Genomic DNA, 20,832 nt, shown 5'->3' on the forward strand with positions numbered 1-20,832 from the left:
GGATTCGTCAGTGGAAGACAGACTTATATACACCTTTCTACGTAAGTTCATTGTGTATGCTTGATGTTTCTTCAAAACCAATCCCTATATTAATAATTCTCTCAAGGTCTAATGCTCATTATTAATCAATCCCTATATTATATTGTGCCATGCAAGTAATTATATTTGAGTCACCTCTTTTTGCATAACATGGCTGCGGAAATCTCAGCCTCAAATCTTCGAGCCTGTCGCATAGAGGCTTGCATGTATAGTACTTGGTGATAAACTCACATTTTATCAGGGATTTTTGTATCATTTTCTTAGATTTTTATCAGTATTATTAAGCTTAATTGAATATTTTAAGTGGAATTGGGAAAGAAATAATTTCTGGAATTTGTGAATAAATATGCTGATATTCCCCAGAGTTTCATAATTAAGAGTAATGATGCATTTTCCATTTTGAAACTCTATTTGCAGGCTCGGGACTAAAGAAAAATGAGGAAGAAATAAAATGGCAATTAGGGCAAAAGGAGAAATAAACTTAGGACGCTGCGTTTTGATCACCAGCTCCATTTTTCTGTTCACTGGCCGTTCAGTCCGGGATTGGGGGATAACTTCAACCTTCTTGGTTTCCACCGTCACTGATTATCACGAACCTCTGTTCTCATCCCCTCGCAATCTCCGTCTCTCTACCTCCGTCGCCAGTTCCAGATTTTAGATTCCATTTTCATCTTCACCTTCGTCTTCTCCATGGTTGTCGCTTTGATGATCGATTGGAGTTTTTCACAGATCCCGAGCATGCATGGCTATTTCAATTGTTCGCTTAGAGATGTGAATGTACCTGAGTCTTTGGTCCTCAAGAAGGGAGTTTTTTCTTCTCATTTGCTCTAAGCTGAATTCTTCTATTTTATCAGATGAGTTGTAGGGCTGAATGTTAGATTTCAGAATTGTAATGATTATTTCTATCTAGAGTTGCTGAGATTAAGACTATTAGGAGTAATGATTGATAAATCATGTGTTTGCTCGAGTTGATGCTTATTACTTCCTCCAATTTGGAACTGATTCTGCATCTGAATACTAGCTAGACCGAATTGGCTTGTTATTCATGATTTGATTCAGTTAATTTGATATGGACCGAGTTGGACATTGGTAGAGGAATTGATTTGTTGATTATTATTCCTAGACCGAATCATTTGATACTTGCTGTGATTTATTTAAGTTGAACCATTACAGTGAGCGGGCTTGTGAGTTGTGAGCCATCTTTTATTCGGTTTCTCAACTCCTATTACTAAATAGGCAAGGAAGGTACCAGAAATTTCTTCTCTAAGGTAAGATCCATACCATATAGTATCAAGTATCACCGTCACAATCAATTCTTTTCCTTAATCCACAATTTCTTCTTTGAATATAAAAAACAAAATATATAAACAATAGCTTTAGGAGTTAACCAGAAAATTACAGAAATAATTCTTCCATGCTTTACAATCCTTAATTTGTTAAATTGCGGTTCTTTGGATTTGTTAGGAACTTTAGCAAGCATTTAGGCTCCTTTGAGGCATGGCTTAGGCTAGCTTCTATCATTACTGCATTCTTAGCTTAGTATTTTTTTTGGTAAGTATTACGACATGCTTTTCACTTGGTATGTGAAAGTTATGCAAGCCTCATCACAGGTAACATTTTCCCCTCTTCCCACCTGTCCATTTTTCAGTTTCGAACTTTAAATGGTCACTTGTCAGGTTCATGACGCGTTTTTCTTCTACTTACAAGTTTTATTTCAGAATTCTTTTTATTTGACCTTACTGTAAGTAGTTTTTATTTGATTTTGAAGTCTTTGATTATAATGATCGGGCCAGAACACTATTTCTTTTCATATTTAAAGTTCCGATTTTCTTTCCCTTTTTTTTTTTTTCCATTTTTATGTTTAATTCTCCCAAAACCTGCGATAAAAAAATAAAAAATAAGATTGCATTAATTGTCCTTAAAAATCAATTAATCACAATTAGACCAAAATATGACAATTTTGCCCCTATAAAATAATAATTCAAAACAACATACTAAATCAATTAATAATCAAACAATAGAAAAAAAAGACTAATTAAGCTGACAAAAAGCCATAAAAAAGATATCAAAATATATAAAAATAAATGAGTTTGTTAGGCAGCAACATTGTTTTTCAGCGGCAACTTAATATGTTGCCAGCCACAATTGCTATGCCAACGTTGTCACTGCTAAAAACTTTTAGTAACAACTTTTATGGTCGTCGCTAAAAGTTAATTTTTTTGTAGTGCTCATACTAATACTTTCTTACCCAACTCAACAACCAAAATCTAATTTATGTCTCCAACTCTCTTCTAACGCATGCAATTACACTGCATTTACATTCTTAATCTATAATTGTCTTGAGATATTAAGAAGAAATACCTTCTTACCCACGGCAGTGATGGACTGAGGCTGGGACACCCACCGGCGGTAGACCGAAGAATAGCGCTAGGACTTTCACTTCAGAGGCGCCTGAGTCCTGAGACTTCTCCCCACTTTGTTTCGCTGAAGTGGACGGAAATGATGAAAAATATTTGATCTTAGTATGAACATATATCATGTTTGGTACTATATATTAATTAAAATAGCAAAATAAAAATATTGATTTCATATTTCTGTGGTGGGGATAGTTATATCTTACCAATAACTGATTGATAATATGATGTAATTAGAAATCTTTCTCGGCGTTTGTCTAAAGTTTTAGACTTTTCAGAAAAGGCGTGCTACAGACAAGAAGGTGACACATAATTTTGAGCCGTGTAAAATGCACCAAAAGTATCATTGGAAGTTTCTCAGAGTTTAGAAGCATTCCCCTTTGAAAGAAAAATCCTTTATAGTGGAGCCATTGACAGTGAGGGAAAATATGCTCTTATCCGCATTTTAATTATTTCTGGATATCATTTTTTGTTTAAAATGCTTATTTCAGTCTAACATGCAAAACTTTTCGGTAAGTGGCGACCCACTTGAATTCTGATGGCGGCCGGCATGAGGATGACTTGAGATTTAAAAAGAAAAAAGAAAAAGAAAAAAAAAGAGCAACATGGTTCTTTGAGCAAATTTTAAAATCCCCATTTGATTATTTATGTAAACTGAAATTTTCTTTAGTCGAGTGGCTTTTTGAGGTTTTCATAATTTAAGTCTCATTTTTGAGTCATTTTATTTTTCCAAATTTCAAGTTGAATCATCAACAACAAAAGGAAGTAAAAAAGAAACGAAAATTAAAAAAAAAACCATCATATTGGGAAAAGCCTATCAGTTTAAATGTATGTTATTTCCTTCACATCAAGAACCATCAACACCCTCCTCTTAACTCCAAACACGTATGGATCTATAGAATCTCTGCATTAAACTTTAATTTTCTGAGTACAACCAAAAACAATCCTAGCTCCCGGGGGAGGGCATCTGGACACATTCTTAAACGCAGTTTTCCATAGTCCTTTCAATTTAATTTGTACACTTGCTCCTATGGTGGGGTCAAACAAGAGGAAAAGGAGTTCCACTTGCTGTCGTCGTCGTCATCATAAGAGTAAAATACACTAATAACCCTCCCATGTTTTATATCAAAATTATAGAAATATCCTCTTTATTTTGAAAATATATATTAACTTTAATTAAAATTAAAATGTATATACACATATATCTTTTATGTATTTGAGATTTGATTTTCATCTACTTAATTTTATGACAAAGCAAGCTTCATATTTGGTTGGAAACAGAGAAAACAAGCTGTTTATATATCAATAAAACTATTCAATCTCTTCCAGTTAAGTTAAGCTGGCTCCTCACTCAATTTACTGTTCAGAATGGACTCATGGCTTGGGTAACCAATTTAGAAGTTGCATTTGGCTTCGTGCAAGCCGTAACTATACGCTGCCTTGTGTTGGGCTTCGTCGTCAGTGTGCTGAGCCATTCTTTTTTATTTACCTCATGTGAAACATTTGAATTATCTCGCCAACTCCTAACCTCCAAATATGTTTGTGTTGTACATTGTGTGCCCTCACTTGCTTCCCTTCGTTGCCAAGCTGGTATGAAGCAGATAGTGAGTAATACTTATTAATGAGCATCCTCAGCTACCGAAGATGGTTTCCATGGATGAAGAGACGTTCCTTTCTTTATTTCGGTTCAGGTAACAAATATCTTCTCTGATAATGATTCTTTAGGAATAGTCTATTCCTTGTATTGAGTGTGCTTTCTCAAACACCAGATTTAAGGTATACTATATGTGTCGTCCATGTATTCCCCCTTGGTTCATGCAATTCATCAGTTTTTTTGGTAGTGGTTGCTTCAAGATCAGCCATATGTCATTGTTTCGTGTTCTTCAGGAATAGAGGGTCAAGATTATGGTAAGGCTGAAGGATGTCGAAGTGCAAGAACACGAAACAATGATAAGCAGAGGTATTTTTTGATGACTGGTTTCATCACAGTTCGAAGTGATGGTCAAGAAGTGCGTGAACGCTTTTTGTTTGGACAGGAGACAGTGATATGCAAGTCTTGGGAGCCATTCCCAGAAATGCTGATGACGTTGCCTGTCTGGGCGACCCTGATGCTTCGTTAGTGGGTAGGTTGTATGATTTTGGTCTTAGTTAGTCGTGGTTTATTAACGCTAATCAGTAGTTGCTACTGCCTGCAGAAGTATGCAGTGTTCCGAAGTCATTCGGTCGGCCATCGATGGAAGCATGGAGAGGTATAATAAATCTGTATTAGTCACAAAGATTATGAACATCCATTTCATGAGACTGTTGTTTTATTTTTGCACTTTTTTGCAGTTTAATCTAGGACAGAACTTTTGTTCATAAAAGAATAACCGGAAGGTAGAATGATTCCTACGACGCTTAAATACTTATAGTTGCTATGCCGTTTATATTTATCGATGCTAACTAAAATTTTCTTAAATTTCCTGGAGGTGATCACCTTGAAAGGATGAAGGAAGTGGCTAATCTGAATGGCTTCAGGAAAATGTTGCATCTCTTTCCGGCTCCGGCTAGGACAAGTGGATGACATGCTCACTACAAATAGTTAGTATGATAACGCTTTTTCAATTAGTTCTGAGTAATCTTTATATGAAAAATTTGTAAATCTCTTGTTATGTACATTATGAAAATGAATTATGGATGAAATTCATTTTTATGTGCTTATAATTAGAATGAATTTTGTGATCTTTCTCGCACTTATGTTTTTCTCCAAAAACATAAGTATGAAAGTTGAGTCAACTATTTGTTAACTAATATTCAATATTCAGTGTTTAAATAATTGCGATATATGTTTTCAGAAAATTAATAAACATAAAATTGAAATGACTTTTTATTTTTGGAATATATGAATCACAATAATCAAGTATCCTGATAACTATTTATTAACTAATATTCAATATTCAATGTTTAAAGAATTCTGATATATGTTAATAAAATTAAGAAAAAAATAATTTTTCAGTCCTTCAACTTTTAATTCACTTATAACTTAGTCCCTCAATTATGACTCGATCATTATTCAGTCCCTCATCTTCACTTTTTATGTTATCATCCTTTTCATCTCTAACTCAATCCTACATGGCAAGAAACCCTTCAAACTTTTTCCAACTCAGTGCCACGTAGATTGTTTTTGGTAAAGTTTAAATTAAACAAAAAAGAAAGGGCTGGAGAGGATGAAAATCGTAGAGACTCCACCAGCATCCTTCGCATCAAAGCCCATACCTCGCCGGCGTCTTTGTGGTCTCTAGATAACAAGACAGCCATTTTCCCAATTTCTTCCCATTTTCTTCGATCTTCAGATAACAAATAATGTACACTGAGTTTCTTTAATTGCTAATATATAGTTCATGCTGGCAATTCAAGTGACGAGGCCATCGGTGCCATAGGATTGAGTCCTAATCCAAATAAAGGATTTGATTTTTTTAATGGTTGTCCTGGCCACTCCAAGAGCGAAGTCCATGATTGGTAACCACAACACAGCTCCCTTCTTGAAAATTGCAGAGACCCAACGATGTTGATCCTTCGCTGGAATGGAAGAGGAGGGCGAGACATCACTGTGAGATTCGGAGTGAGTGGGCGATCCTCTCCAGCCCCTTTTTTTCTTTTAAATTTAAACTTTATCCAAAAAAAAAATCTAGGTGGCACTGAGTTGGACCGGAAAAAGTTTGAAGAGTCTCTTGCCATGTAGGACTGAGTTAGATATGAAAAGGATAATAATATAAAAAAGTGAAAAGATGAGGGACTGAGTCATAATTGAGTCAAAAGCTCAAGGACTGAGTTACATCGAGTTATAGTTGAAAGATTGAGTTATAAGTGAGTTAAATGTTAAAGGATTAAAAGATTAATTTTTCCTAAAATTAATAAACTTAAATTTGAAATGACCTTTTATTTTTGAAATATACATTTGAATTCTAATAATCAATTGTTAATGGTATTGGAATAGTGGATAATTTTATGATATAAAAAACAGATGTTAATAATTAACAATCGATTATTTAGCTGATTAGTAGGTAGTAAAATTGATAAATTGAATATTGAATTCATGATAGGAAGGAAACAATGATATGAATATCAAATCAAGGTAACCAATGCGTAATTAATTTTGCCTCCATGATATATCTATCAAAATTAGTATATTGGACCAATATAATTAGTTTCAATGATAATGGTCTGCCTCATGTGACCCAACATGTTTGCGTCCAACATGTCATGCTCCTTAGTTGAGCTCTCTCATTTCTTCTTCTTCATGATCATTCGACACAGTGATACCTCATTTCTCTACTTGACCAATCTACAAGAAATATTCTCATTAAGTGTAGTAGTTAGTCAAAACATGAGATAAACATTTGATGCAAAATTTTGGCTCTAATATTTGACATCATCAAAACTAATCATATCTAGCACTATTTCTTTCATATTCCAATTTTAACAGTGCTTAGATATAAATTGGGGTGTGGGGTAAAGTTCCATTTTTTGTGTCTAACTCTTCGTTTCAACTTTCAAGTTTGTGACTTGTAGAATTTGGAAGTTGTGTGCTAGCCTTTCATATTACTCCTGCAAACAGTCAGATGCTACTAAAGTAATCCAAAACGAAAGTATTAAAAAGAGAGAAAGAAAAACTCAATTTTGATATGGAATAATTCCCAATTCCACCCACAAGCATGATCTTCAAACCATGCGAGCTGGAGTGAACTTAAAATATGTGATCTTGAAGCATGATCTTCAAACCATGTGATTCATCGGCGCATTTGTTATTATTATACGGATCTGGCCCTCTCAAGAGAAAACCCAGCCAAAATCAGATTCCCTATCATTGGAAGTCTCTTGGAGCTTGAAAGAAGAAGCTTCAAGGTGTACTCCTTGATGATTACTTAAATGGCTTGAATCGTCAATACCTACATCCCAAATTTAATTTATGGGAGAATTAGAGAGAGAGACCTGATATAGATGATATTTATTGAAAAGGATCATAAAAACTATAATTGTTTAGAAGGACCAAATAATAAAATATAAATTTAGAAATAATGTTTTGCCCCTAACTAAATCCCCTATATTCTCTCTCACCATATCCTATAATTATCCTTTTTTTAAATGAAATAATAATTTATTCATATTAATTCAAACTAATTAGAATTACAAAGTCAAAACCAATTCTATTTAATCAAATTAAATCAATGACCAACACTAATTAATTTATTTTTCCATCACTGTTAATCAATAAAATTTTGTTTAAGCTTTCTAAATGATGAACTTATCAAAGTTATAAAATTCAAACACATTTTTATTTATTTATTTCACGCTCTTTTTTTTTTTTAACCAAAGTACTCTTATTTTATTTCAGGACATTAATTATAGATTTATAAATCCAACCCTTAGAAATAAATTGAATCATATTGGTTAATAAAATTACAAATTTCAAATAAAAAGTAACATATAAAAGTCATTATATCAATAGGTATCTATCATAATAAAAGTAACTATAATAGTTTGAGTACCAAAATTCATCTTGATTCTACCTAAATATAAAAGATAAAATTGAAAGAGCTGTCTCTATTTAGACTTGATAAAAATTTGACCTAATAACACCAAATATCAAATATTGAATGACAGAATTTTTTATTTGGGTTCAATGTTTATCGTATTTTTACCCTCTATATTTTTTCTTAATAAATTCTTAATGTTCAATTTAGTACATAAAAAGGCTTGAACTTGTATTATATTAACCATTAATGATAGAAAAAATTGGTAAAAAAAATCTCAGTTTGAAAATTTAATTGGTTAAAAGGACCTGAATTTGAACGAGTGCAACTATAATCCGTGAGTACAACATAATCTTCTGCTGCGTGCAACATATTATCAATGATGTGCAACATATCTTCTGCAGATAGCAAAAAATATGTTGCACTTACGGATTGTTAATCTCTAAAATTTCATGTCATTTCAACACTTTTTCTTTAAGTTTTATGCACTCTTAGATGTATTTGCTCATATTTTGGCATTTATCCTTGTTATTTTTGAGCTTATAAAGTTTGTCACTTTTCTAAGGTTATTTTGGTCTAAGAATTAAAGTTTCAAGCTACTTGGAAGTACTTTGGAAGGAATTAAAGATCAAGGTTTCTTAAGAATTACATTATAGTGATCAAAGAAGAACAAATAGAGGCCAAATCATAGGTAGAACTCCTCATTTGAGCTAGAAGTACAAAATTTTCCAGAGGCAAAATGAGCTGTGGCACACTTTGACCTAGTTGCGGCTCAATTGAAACAGAGAAAAACTTGGCCGCAGCGCAGTTGTTGACAGCAAAACGCACAACTCAACTAAGCTAAAAAATTTTAGGTTTAAGACCCCAAACTCAACCTTGGCCACCATTCTTCGGTTCTGGGTGGTTCTAGGGAGCATTTGGCTATGCTAGGGCTTGCTTTTTGGAGGAGATTGAGTTAGGAGTTAGAGCTTTCAAGAGACTTGGGCTTCTTTCCTTGGCTTTTCCTCTCCATCTGGCTTTCTCTACTCTTACTCTATTTTGTGCTGATGTGCATATATATAAATATATATATATATATATATATATATTCTTATGGATTTTCTGAGTATGTGTGGCTAATACTTTGATTCTAGGATTATTTTGAACTCTTGTATGGATTAAGTACTCATTTCCCCTATATATTTGTGATTAATGATATGATTGTGCTGATTTTACTCTATGCTTTATGCTTCTTGTTGATTGGCCACCAATGAGATTGTTGGGTTCACTTGATTTATGCTTGAAAGGGCTAAGGTTGAGTGTAGAACTTGAGTTTAATCGTGTGAGAACTTGAAATTCGCGAGTTGGATGGATGCTTTTGTTAATGAGATAGAGATATACTCATTAACCTCATATAGTCATATAAGGTTTGCAATTAAAATTGGGACTTAATTAATTAATTAAGAGATTAAAGAATTAATGAGCTAAACACCTATTTGGTATAATTAAGAAGCAAATATAATGGGGATTTAATTGAATACTTTTAAAATATCAGGGGGGATAAATAATCCTAGGTTCCTATGAATAATTGGAATTGAAGAATCACTTTTTTCTTTTTATTAGTTTCTAATTTTACAAATAGTTGCTTTCACTCTTGATATTTGCATTACTCAAATTAAGCGAAAGTGTGATAATCAATGTTTGATCAGGTTTTGAAAACAAATCCTCGTGGGAACGATACTGTACTTATTACTTTATTACTTGTCATGACTAGTACACTTGCAGTGTGAACACGGATCATACTTGCATGTGCTCAAATTCATATCTTTTTAGCCAATTAAATTTTCAAACAAATTTTTTTTACCAATTTTATCTTAATGATATCAAAGTCCAAGAAAAACATATATGACATGGCAATATTTACCACATGATATGAATAGAGGAAGTGGTAACATTCATAAAAAAAAAATGCAACAATATTTTTTAGGGTAAAGGTGCAATTTTACCCCTCATCTTATTTTTTAGGTGTGCTCAGCACCTTGATCTTTTTGAGGGTGCAATTTTATCCTTGATCTATTTATTTTGGTGCGACTCTACCCATTAGTAACGGTGGCTCTAAACGCTGTTAACACATAGGCATTCTTTTGGGGGGAAAAATTCCACATAAGCATTGTAGTGAAACATAATATCTGATTGGATTAAATGTTAGGTTATTGACTAAAAAAGAAACGCCGAGAAGAGAACAAAATGTGAAGAAGAGAAGCGACTGAAAACCTAAAAGCAATTTGAGTAGTGTAGCAGTGATCAAAGACAGTCATGAATGGAAAATACCCACCGCTAAAATAGAAGGCGCATCATCTACAGTTCATTGCAAATGAATGTTCGATGGGTTAATCAAACTCGTCTTCGATGGCATCAAGCAGAAGAAGAGTTTCTTTTAGTGAGACAAAATCAGAGTAGAGATGCAGCATGAAGGTCGAAGAAGGTATTAATTTTGCGGCTTGTTTGCTCCTTGGTCGGTGGCTTAGGGTGTAGATATATGTCGCATATATCACGTGGTGAAAAAGATGGAAAGGAGATATGTCAGGTTGGAGGTGGTAGCCGAAAGTAGGAAGAAGAAGCCGAAATTACAATGCTCATAGTTGCTATATTCTTATCACGGTTTATTCTCATTTGTATATTTTTGAAGAAAGTGCTTACGTAATCTTCTTCTTTTTTTGTTTTTGTTTTTGTCACAAAGTGCTGATATAGTCTTCCTTTTTTTGGCTACAAAGTACTGATGTAGTTATTAGATTTGTAATGTAATGAAATTTTATGTAAGGTATGAAATTGGAGTTCCAAATGTATTGATTTTGCATCCATGTTAAGGTTGCTGTCATGTTACATTTCAATTTGAAGAATACTGTGTCTAGTACAACATCATTTGAAGAAATTGCCGCAATAAATTGGTTTGGAGGGAAGTAATTGTATCAGTACAAATGACGTAGTTGGCCACATCATCTTTATCCTGCTCCACGTCATCTCCTAAATTCGCATCTCCCAAATTCGTATCTCCTGACATTTTCTGATTATGAAATCCCCTTTAGCAATCCAATTCTTACTGTGGGACCATAGAATGAAAACAATAGCACATCTCGCAAATTAGTTCTTACCTTTCCCAACCAAGACAACTTGGCGCACCGAAATTTGTCGCCTTCTCCTTCTTCGGATGCTAATCTTCAAGTTGCATAAACAATGGCAAGTAAAGTTACATTTTTTCCAAAGTGGCGTACGAAGACAAATTCTAGGTTTCTTTTTTGTTTTTGGGTAACCTCTAAATAAATTAGGATGCAGAAATTTTAATCCCAATTATTATATGTCAACCAGATCCCCTTCTGATGTGGAATTTTTTTCCCCAAAAAAATGCCTGTGTTAACAGAGTTTAGAGCCACCGTTACTAATGGGTAGAGTTGCACCAAAATAAATAGATCAAGACAAAATTGCACTCCCCAAAAGATCAAGGTGTTAGACGCACCTAAAAAATAAATTGAGAATTAAAATTGCACCTTTACCTTATTTTTTATGTTTATAAGTTATGAATAAGTTATATATTATTTATTATTATATTATTTTTTAAATGTGTAATTGTATTATTTAAGAGGATTCAATTTAATCCTAAATTGGGATTATAAGGCATGAAATGGAATAATAGTATGAAATAAATAAATAAATAACCATTAAACTTTATAACTTTAATAGGTTCATTATTCCGAAAAGCCGAAAATAGTTTTGTTAATTTAAAAATGATAGACATATAAATTATTTAGTGTTGATTGTTAATTTAATTTTATTAATTAAAATTGCTTCCTGACTTTGTATTTCCGATCAATTTGAATTCTCCATTATTTCTAGGGATAATTAATCCACAGCTCCTTATAGTTTCAACTAATTTTGAATCAGGTCCTTATAGTTTTTTTTCTTTTTATCAGGTCCTTATACTTTCACCTGTTTTTAATTAGATCCTTGTATTTATTTTTCTTTTTATCAAGTCCTTATAAGTTCACCTTATTTTTAATTAAGTCCCTGAATTTTTTATTCTTTATTTTATAAATTCTAATAGTACTATTATATAAACATAAAATAGTATTCCCTCCATTCCTTATTATAAGAGACAAATAACCAAATTACGTTGATAAAAAAAAACAGTTAAAATTAGTTGAGGACAATTAATATGTAAAAAGTATAGTGTTTTTTCCAACAACGCCCTCATTAATAAGGAGAGAGAGTATGAGAGAGAACAATTAAATTATTAAAAAAAAGAGAAGTGGGAGGGAGAGAGTATGAGTTGGAGACAAAATAAATAGGGGTGAAATAGGAAATCAATACAAAAAATAGAGACAACTTTTAAGTGTCTCTTATATATGGGAACATGCCATAAGCATCAAATGTCTCTTATAATAAGAAATGGAGGGAGTATATATTATTTAATATTAGTTTATAAACAATAATATTCTAAAGATATTGAATTATTATAATGATTTTAATTTTTTCAGCAAAAAATTAATTGTTCTAAAAAATTTTCCTGAATTAATTAATTCTATTACTTTTTTATTACATAATTATTAATTTAATTTAATTATTAATATTTTATATTTCAGTATTAATCTATTTAATTAAGCTTATATTTAATTAATAAATAAAAATTAAAACTACATGACCTAATTAAAAATTAAGTGAAATTATAAGGACTTATTAAAAGAAAAATAAATAGAAGGACCTAATTAAAAAAAGGTAAAAGTATAAGGACCTAATAAAAAGAAAAAAAACTATAAGGACCTGATTCAAAATTCGTTAAAACTATAAGGACTTGCGGATTAATTAACCCTTATTTCTACAATAATAGGATGTGCTAAGAGAGAATATAGGTGATTCAGTTAGAAGCAAATTAGTATTTTTTAAATTTATATTTTAGTAGTTGGTCTTTCTAAATAATTACAGTTTTTAAAATCCTTTCCAATAAATATTATCCACAATAGGTCCCTCTCTCTAATTCTCTCTTGATTTATTTTAGTGAAATTCTTAGGTACTCCAAGAGTATCACGTCATTTAAACTTTGGCGAATCAAAATTCTCCATTTCAAATCCGCTTAATCCTACATGGCATACATTCTCTCCCTAACTTAGACTACGTTTGATGGACGGAAAATGCAAGGCAGAACTGATTTGCAAAACCCTACTTTTTACTGATGGAAACTGAGTAGTCCTCATCAACATATTCTGCGGCCTATCCATCAACGACCGATAGTGCGGCACCATGTTCGTGTGCAAGTTCTGACATCGCACCTTCAAGGGGCCCCTTCGTATCCTTTTCAACCTCGAGACCCACCTTCAAGTTGAAAAGAAGCAAAATGGGTTTGGTGGTAAAATCTAAATTGGTTTTCTTCTACCTACTTCAATTTGGTTTCTAATTTTTCTTCTTTGAATTGTTTTGAGGGAGATCCCATTTTTTAAATTTTGAAAAAAAAATACGAGTATGCCCTGAAGTTTCTTATAAATAAGAACAAGCTTTCACTTACCACCTCAATAATAATATTCCTTCACTGTTATCTTGACACAGTCAATGATAGAAGCCAGAAGAGATTATACTTAGAAGAGGCAGGCATCTGTTATCAAAATTATTTTGCTAAATCTTAAGTGCACAATTTAACTACTAAAAATAACATATTCACTGATGTACACTATTTTTTTAGATATTAACTCGTCCTCTCATCAATCTTTTATGGCTAAAATACAATAAATCTAATTGATCCAAGTGCTTAAATCATAACTAGAGATTGAACATTTGAACAAATTCGTCTTTGTTCTTCTGGGTGTGCAGATATGTATGGTGTACAGGATCAAGTGAAACAAGCAGTCAGAGAAGAGTTCCAAGAGTGAAAAATGTATAGCACGGTGGAAGCATTTCACGTATAGGAAAGCCAATCAATGTTAGTGGTTCAAGTGAGGTCAAATGGCAGAAGAAGTTCAAGCACCTTTTCTAGCAAGCCGTCGTCTTTGTTCATGGCAGCTCTCAAGCATCCCTTCCTTGGATTGCTTTTATTTTCAGATATTTTGCATGTAGATAGGAAGTAAAGATTGCTTCTATTTTAAGATATTTGTGCATAGATGGGAAGTATTGTAAGGCTTTTGGTTGTTTGCTTATATTAGCAAGGGATAGATCAGAAATGTAGGTAATTGCAAATTTGTTTTCCTTTATACTTCATCAAAATGACTGCCTTGTATTTTCCTGTTTTGATTAAATGATTTTACTTAGGTTGGCTGATTATTTTTTGGGAAAATTACGTACAGGTCCCACAGAAGACAGTTTATTCATCTAAGGTCCCACGAAATGTCAAAATCACTGACAAGTCCCAAGGGACCTCAGAGTAATATATTTTACTTGTAAAATGACATTACTGCCCTTCACATTCCAAATTCACATTTGCTCTGTCGTTGTGATTTACAACCTTAGCAATGACTATTAACAACCCAATGAGAGGGCGTTAACAACCTAAGCAGTATCCATTAACAACTTACTTTATATAATCATATAGCCTCCACATAAGAGTAAATTATAACCAAATAGTATAATACAACAACTTTAACACTAAAATGGGAAGCTTTTTGATATCATTAAGAATTTTAACTAAACCCAATAGGATTATAGCAACATTTAATGCGAAGATCCATTTACAACTTCAACGGTGAGTATATTAATAACTTAAGGAGAACTGTTAACAACCTTAGCAGTGTCTGTTAACAACTAACTTTATCAGATAATATAACTTCTAATTATAATTAACTAAATTATAACTAAATAGTATTAAAGTTAATCTTATATAGTTGTTAAAGGTTATATTATCCTATAAAGTCAGTTGTTAACAGATACTGCCTAGATTGTCAACAGCTCTCTTTGGGTTATTAATACTCACCGTTGAGGTTGTAAATAGATCTTCGCATTAAAATGTTGCTATAATCCTATTGGATAATATAACCTCTAACAATTATATAAGATTAACTTTAACACTATTTAGTTATAATTTAGTTAGTTATAATTAGAAGTTATATTATCCGATAAAGTTAGTTGTTAACAGACACTGCTAAGGTTGTTAACAGTTCTCCTTAGGTTATTAATACTCACCGTTGAGATTGTAAATGGATCTTCTCATTAAAATGTTGCTATAATCCTATTGGGTTTAGTTAAAATTCTTAATGATATCAAAAAGCTTCCCATTTTAGTGTTAAAGTTGTTGTATTATACTATTTGGTTATAATTTACTCTTATGTGGAGGTTATATGATTCTATAAAGTAAGTTGTTAACAGATACTGCTTAGGTTGTTAACACCTTCTCATTGGGTTGTTAATAGTCGCTGCTGAGGTTGTAAATCGCAATGACAGAGCAAATGTGAATTTGGAATATGAAGGGCAGTAATGTCATTTTACAAGTAAAATATATTACTCTGAGATCCCTTGGGACCTGTCAGTGATTTTGACATTTCGTGGGACCTTGGATGAATAAACTGTCTACTGTGGGACCTGCACGTAATTTTCCCTTATTTTTTGGTTGATTATTTAAAGATTCTTAATGAAAGGGTACTCAAAGATTATCTTCAATTTCGGACTGTTGATTACTACCAATCTAAATTCAATTTTGTCCCTAGTGGAATATCTGTAGTATGCCTCTTGTTGCTTATTGCTTCTAGACACATTGATATTAACCAACAAGAAAGGCTTTATATGTTATTGATTGTGGTAGAAACTGACATAATTGCATCTATGTAGACACTGATTGTAAAATATATTTCTATTGATAACCATTTAATCACTTTTACAGAATGGCATCACCATGAATTAGCATCCATTCACTTCCTCCTAGAATGCATAGAAAGGAAAATCAATCAATTTATAGTATATGATGCTTCATTCTCTTTTTTCAAAAGCTTCATTCCATCACGCTGTCTTCGTTCTCATGCTACATTGCTCTAACTCATTCTCTTCCTTCAAATCACAATTCACAACACACATAACCAACTCATTTGTAATTGTGAGACATGTGACTTTCTTTGGCTTTGGAGCTGAAACAAGACTTGAAATAAATGAGAATAGCAGAAATGAAACAAAAGGCAAAAAGAAAAAGGCAAATCCAAAATCAATAAATTGAAACATTATCCAACAAAGTAACAAATAGTATCGAGAGGAGCAAGATAGAGGGGCAATAATACTGTCAGCAATTTATTCAAACAGTGAAGCTATATTCACATATTTATACTCACCCACCATTAGTTGCAGTAGCAAGTTGGTCAGTGGCATCATTTTTCTTTATATCAGCTAACACAACATGAATGTTGTCATCCTCATAAGCAAAATAAAGAGGGTATTGTAACAAGTAGCAACTTCGTAAAGGTACACTTCAGTCAAAAACACAAAAAGAAAGTAAAAGAGGCAAAAGGACAATATGATAGCAACAGGGGAAACACAATCATAATATAACCATGTTCTCAGTGTCAAATAAAAAGGAAGCTCCACATAGGAGTACTTTGATAAAACAGAAGAACACAAGAAGCAATGCATAAGATAAGCTCACTTTACCACTTCAGAAGTGAACAAGAGAAAATTGTCCATGGACAAGGGCCACTATTTTGACAACAAGCATAAAAGACTGTAGATACAGGCAATGAACTTCAATCCCAAAAGGAGAAGAGTTGCTGCAGAAGTTATTATGAAGCATTTCACATGACAGCAAATAGGAGGGCTCATCTTGTGGGCAAGCATTTAGATATTCATTAGGAACAACTCCCTCGTGTTGAGAAGGATCAACCCAATTCATGAGTTTCTCTTCTTACATAATAAAAAATGTTTCTTTAAACTCACCTTTCAGTGCAATTTATAAGAAAAACCAGGGCACACCCATATTATTTCAACGTTTAATAATTGGGATCTCGCTCAGAACAATCCAAAGAAGGAATGTTAGAAACCAAATTCAAGTAGGCAAAGCAAAACCGATTTAGATGTTACTGTTGAACGGATTTTGCTTCTTCAATTTCAACTTTCACAACTCGTATGAAACAGATAGACGTTGAAATTTGCTATCAGGATTTTACCTTTCAGCGACAAGAGTGAGCGACCGATCAGAGCATGTCTAAGGTGAATTTATTTAGGAGAGCCAGGACTCTAGCCGGTGACTGATCGAGGCAAGAAATCAATCTTCTTGTCATATTCAGGTCCACCAGTGGCCAAGTCGCCGAGGGAAATCGAGGTGGGGCTCAAGGTTGAAGATACGTGCTGTAATATCCCAAATTTTATGGATTTGACTAAAGCATGATAAAGGAGAAATTTTTAGAGAAATTGTTGAGATGAAGACCCTTAAATTATGGCCTGAATAACTATAAAGTTAATTTCAAGAATTTAGGACCTATTTTCTTGGAAAATTCAAGGAAAATAGTTAGAGGATAATTTTTGAGCTGAGATTTTAGGATAATTATTTCATGGACTAAAGAAGATAATGGAAGAAGAAAATTCATATAAAATGTCCAAGTTTGACTTCTGGAATTATTTGATTTTCCTAGAAAATAGAGAAGGATCAAATTGAAAGAAAATAAAGACCAAAGGGCATGATGGTGATTTCACATCCCTTGTCCCTTTTAATCTGCCAAAAACGCCTCCTCCCTTCTCATTCTCCTGTGCTACTGACTTGAATAAAAGGAGAAGGAACAGAGAAAGCTTGAAAGGGCGAGAGGAAGACGAGCGACCACGGGGAAGAATCAGAGGTGTTTTCTTTGCATGTAAGCGTGCTTTTCTGATTAAGGTGCGTCCTTCAGGCTTTCGTCTATCCTTGTTTTCTTTGATTGGGGCTTTATGGGAGTGGAAGAAATAAATAAAAATCCTGCCCTAGGGAGAGAAATTCAAGAATCGCATGAAAGCCTTGACCGAAGCATAAATTTGGAGTTGTGTGAGAGTAGTCCTGCACTTTTATGCTACTGTTTGTATTCATTTTTTTTTTCTGGTACCTGATTGCCGAAACAGGGGGTTAGCTTCGGACTTTTCTTTCCTTGGGTATAAGGCTGAATATTGATGAAATTGAAGACAGGTTTTATGACCCACATATATAGGAAATTGCTCTTGGGCTGATTCTATTTTAATGACATTCTCGAAGACGTCTTTGAACCAATACCTTCATTGTTTTATGCAGATGGCATGGGTTCCATACTTGAAAGGTGAATGAATAGGAATAGTATGATTATAAGGATTAAATAATGTTATAGGATATTTTGGAGCAAAGGCCGTGAGGTTTAATGGGGAAAAAAAAAGGGAGATGTAAGAGATGTGTGTGTGTGTGTGGGTGTTTGGCTGTTGTCCATGTCAAATTTGGAAAATTTTTCCAGATTTGCTTAAGAATGTGGCGTGAAATATAGGAAGGGAAGATAGATGATTAAACCTCAGTGTAGACATATTAAAATATTTTTGGAAGCGTGGGATGCTGTCCAAAATTGTTTAAAGTGTGAAGATAGATATTGAAATCTAAAAAAAAAAAAAAAGTTTATAGATTAGAAAGGTTGTTGAATTATTTTTGGAGACTAGGAATAAATGATATATATATAAATATTAATCTGCCCTTGCCCATATAATTTATAGGATTTGATATTTGTTCAAGTCCATCAAGAAGAGAGCCAAGGAAGAAGCAAGGGGAAGTTAGTGCGGAAGAAAAAACAAAAGATAGTAACTCTTTTCCTTTAATGTAATTGTGCGTTGATTGCCACATGCTTGGATGTGCCTTTATGCTGATTGTGCATGAGAACATGTAAGTTGTCTTTGCATGATAATAATTGTCATGGCAATATGCGCTGGTTTCCATTTATTTTGGAATGTGGGCGCGACAGATAGCGATTGGCTATGTGGGTGTATGGTGTATGTGCATCATTGATTATAATTGGATGCAAGGTGTTGTTCTCTTTGGCCTGTGTAGCATGTTGTTTATGATCTTGTATGATTACATGAAGGAAATTTGTTACTACTAAGATTCTTTAGAATCTCAACCCTTCTTCCATGTAATACAGCAAGAGCAAGTACTCCTAAGGGCAAGGGAGTAGTGATCGGTGGAGTTTGAAGGTGCAGGAAGTTGGCGATCTCTTGTATATATATATTTTGCTTAAAATGCATATTATTTTGGAGTGAAGATATATTGTATATCTATTTTAGTATGTAAATATTCCTCCATAAGGAGGTGGCTAAGGGCAGATAAATCATGGTAACTGTTATTGAAGGAAATGATCAATATTTTGATATATATAGTTATTATTTTGTCTAAAATTATGTGTATCTGTATATGTAACTCGTTGTATGAGCCTATGGCCAGAATATTGAATGTTAGATCCTACTGGCTATAATTGATTTGATATAGGATCCAAAAGGTTGGATGGAAAAAGAATGGGTTCGATGGTTGAATACGAACCATGGGTCTTAGACGGTTTTTACCGTTTTTGTAAAAGGGTTAAATTGGGTACTCGAACCACTAGACATGTTACTTTGAAAGTGAATTTTTGAAAGTTTTAAAACTTTTCAGAAAAATCCCATTCCTTGAACAGGATCGGACTTTGTGCTTAGGAACTGTAAAAAAACAAAACATTGTCTTCCCCAGGATTGGAACCTGGCTTTTAATGATTCGAGATTAATGTCACGACTATCCTTTATACACCAATAGAGTTGTTCTAATTAATCTCGAATCATTAAAAGCCAGGTTCCAATCCTGGGGAAGACAATTTTTTGTTTTTTTTACATTTCCCAAGCACAAAGTCCGATCCTGTTCAAGGAATGGGATTTTTCTGAAAAGTTTTAAAACTTTCAAAAATTCACTTTCAAAGTAACCTATCTAGTGGTTCGAGTACCCAATTTAACCCTTTTACAAAAACGGTAAAAACCGTCTAAGACCCATGGTTCGTATTCAACCATCGAACCCATTCTTTTTCCATCCAACCTTTTGGATCCTATATCAAATCAATTATAGCCAGTAGGATCTAACATTCAATATTCTGGCCATAGGCTCATACAACGAGTTACATATACAGATACACATAATTTTAGACAAAATAATAACTATATATATCAAAATATTGATCATTTCCTTCAATAGCAGTTACCATGGTTTATTTGCCCTTAGTCACCTCCTTATGGAGGAATATTTACATACCAAAATAGACATACAATATATCTTCACTCGAAAATAAGATGCATTTTAAGCAAAATATATATATACAAGAGATCGCCAACTTCCTGCACCTTCAAACTCCACCGATCACTACTCCCTTGCCCTTAGGAGTACTTGCTCTTGCTTTATTACATGGAAGAAGGGGTGAGATTCTAAAGAATCTCAGTAGTAAAAAATTTCCTTCACGTAATCATACAAGATCACAAACAACATGCAGAAAAAAAATGAACACAAACAGCAGCATAAAAGTGCAGGACTACTCTCACACAACTCTAAATTTATGCTTCTGTCAAGGCTTTCATGTGATTCTTGAATTTCTCTCCCTAGGGCAGGATTTTCATTTATTTCTTCCACTCCCATAAAGCCCCAATCAAAGAAAACAAGGATAGAAGAAAGCCTGAAGGACTCACCTTAATAAAAAAAGCACGCTTACATGCAAAGAAAACACCTCTGATTCTTCCTCGTGGTCGCTCGTCTTCCTCTCGCCCTTTTAAGCTTTCTCTGTTCCTTCTCCTTTTATTCAAGTCGGTAGCAGAAGAGAATGAGAAGGGAGGAGGCATTTTTGACAGATTAAAAGGGACAAGGGATGTGAAATGACCATCATGCCCTTTGGTCTTTATTTTCTTTCAATTTGATCCTTCTCTATTTTCTAGGAAAATCAAATAAT

General features: G+C 33.3%; 2 long non-coding RNA genes across 2 annotated transcripts in view; one reads left to right on the forward strand and one right to left on the reverse strand.

The window, feature by feature from the left end:
* LOC114727678 (uncharacterized) overlaps positions 1-20,832 on the reverse strand; it is a 39,863-nt gene that overhangs the window by 12,801 nt on the left and 6,230 nt on the right. The window lies entirely within an intron of this gene.
* LOC114727679 (uncharacterized) overlaps positions 1-20,832 on the forward strand; it is a 39,900-nt gene that overhangs the window by 431 nt on the left and 18,637 nt on the right. The gene's annotated exons all lie outside the window — the stretch shown is intronic.

Source organism: Neltuma alba, unplaced genomic scaffold (assembly GCF_004799145.2).
Source record: "Neltuma alba isolate B1F8T4 unplaced genomic scaffold, ASM479914v2 tig00012505_pilon, whole genome shotgun sequence".
NCBI classification, from domain to species: Eukaryota; Viridiplantae; Streptophyta; class Magnoliopsida; order Fabales; family Fabaceae; genus Neltuma; species Neltuma alba.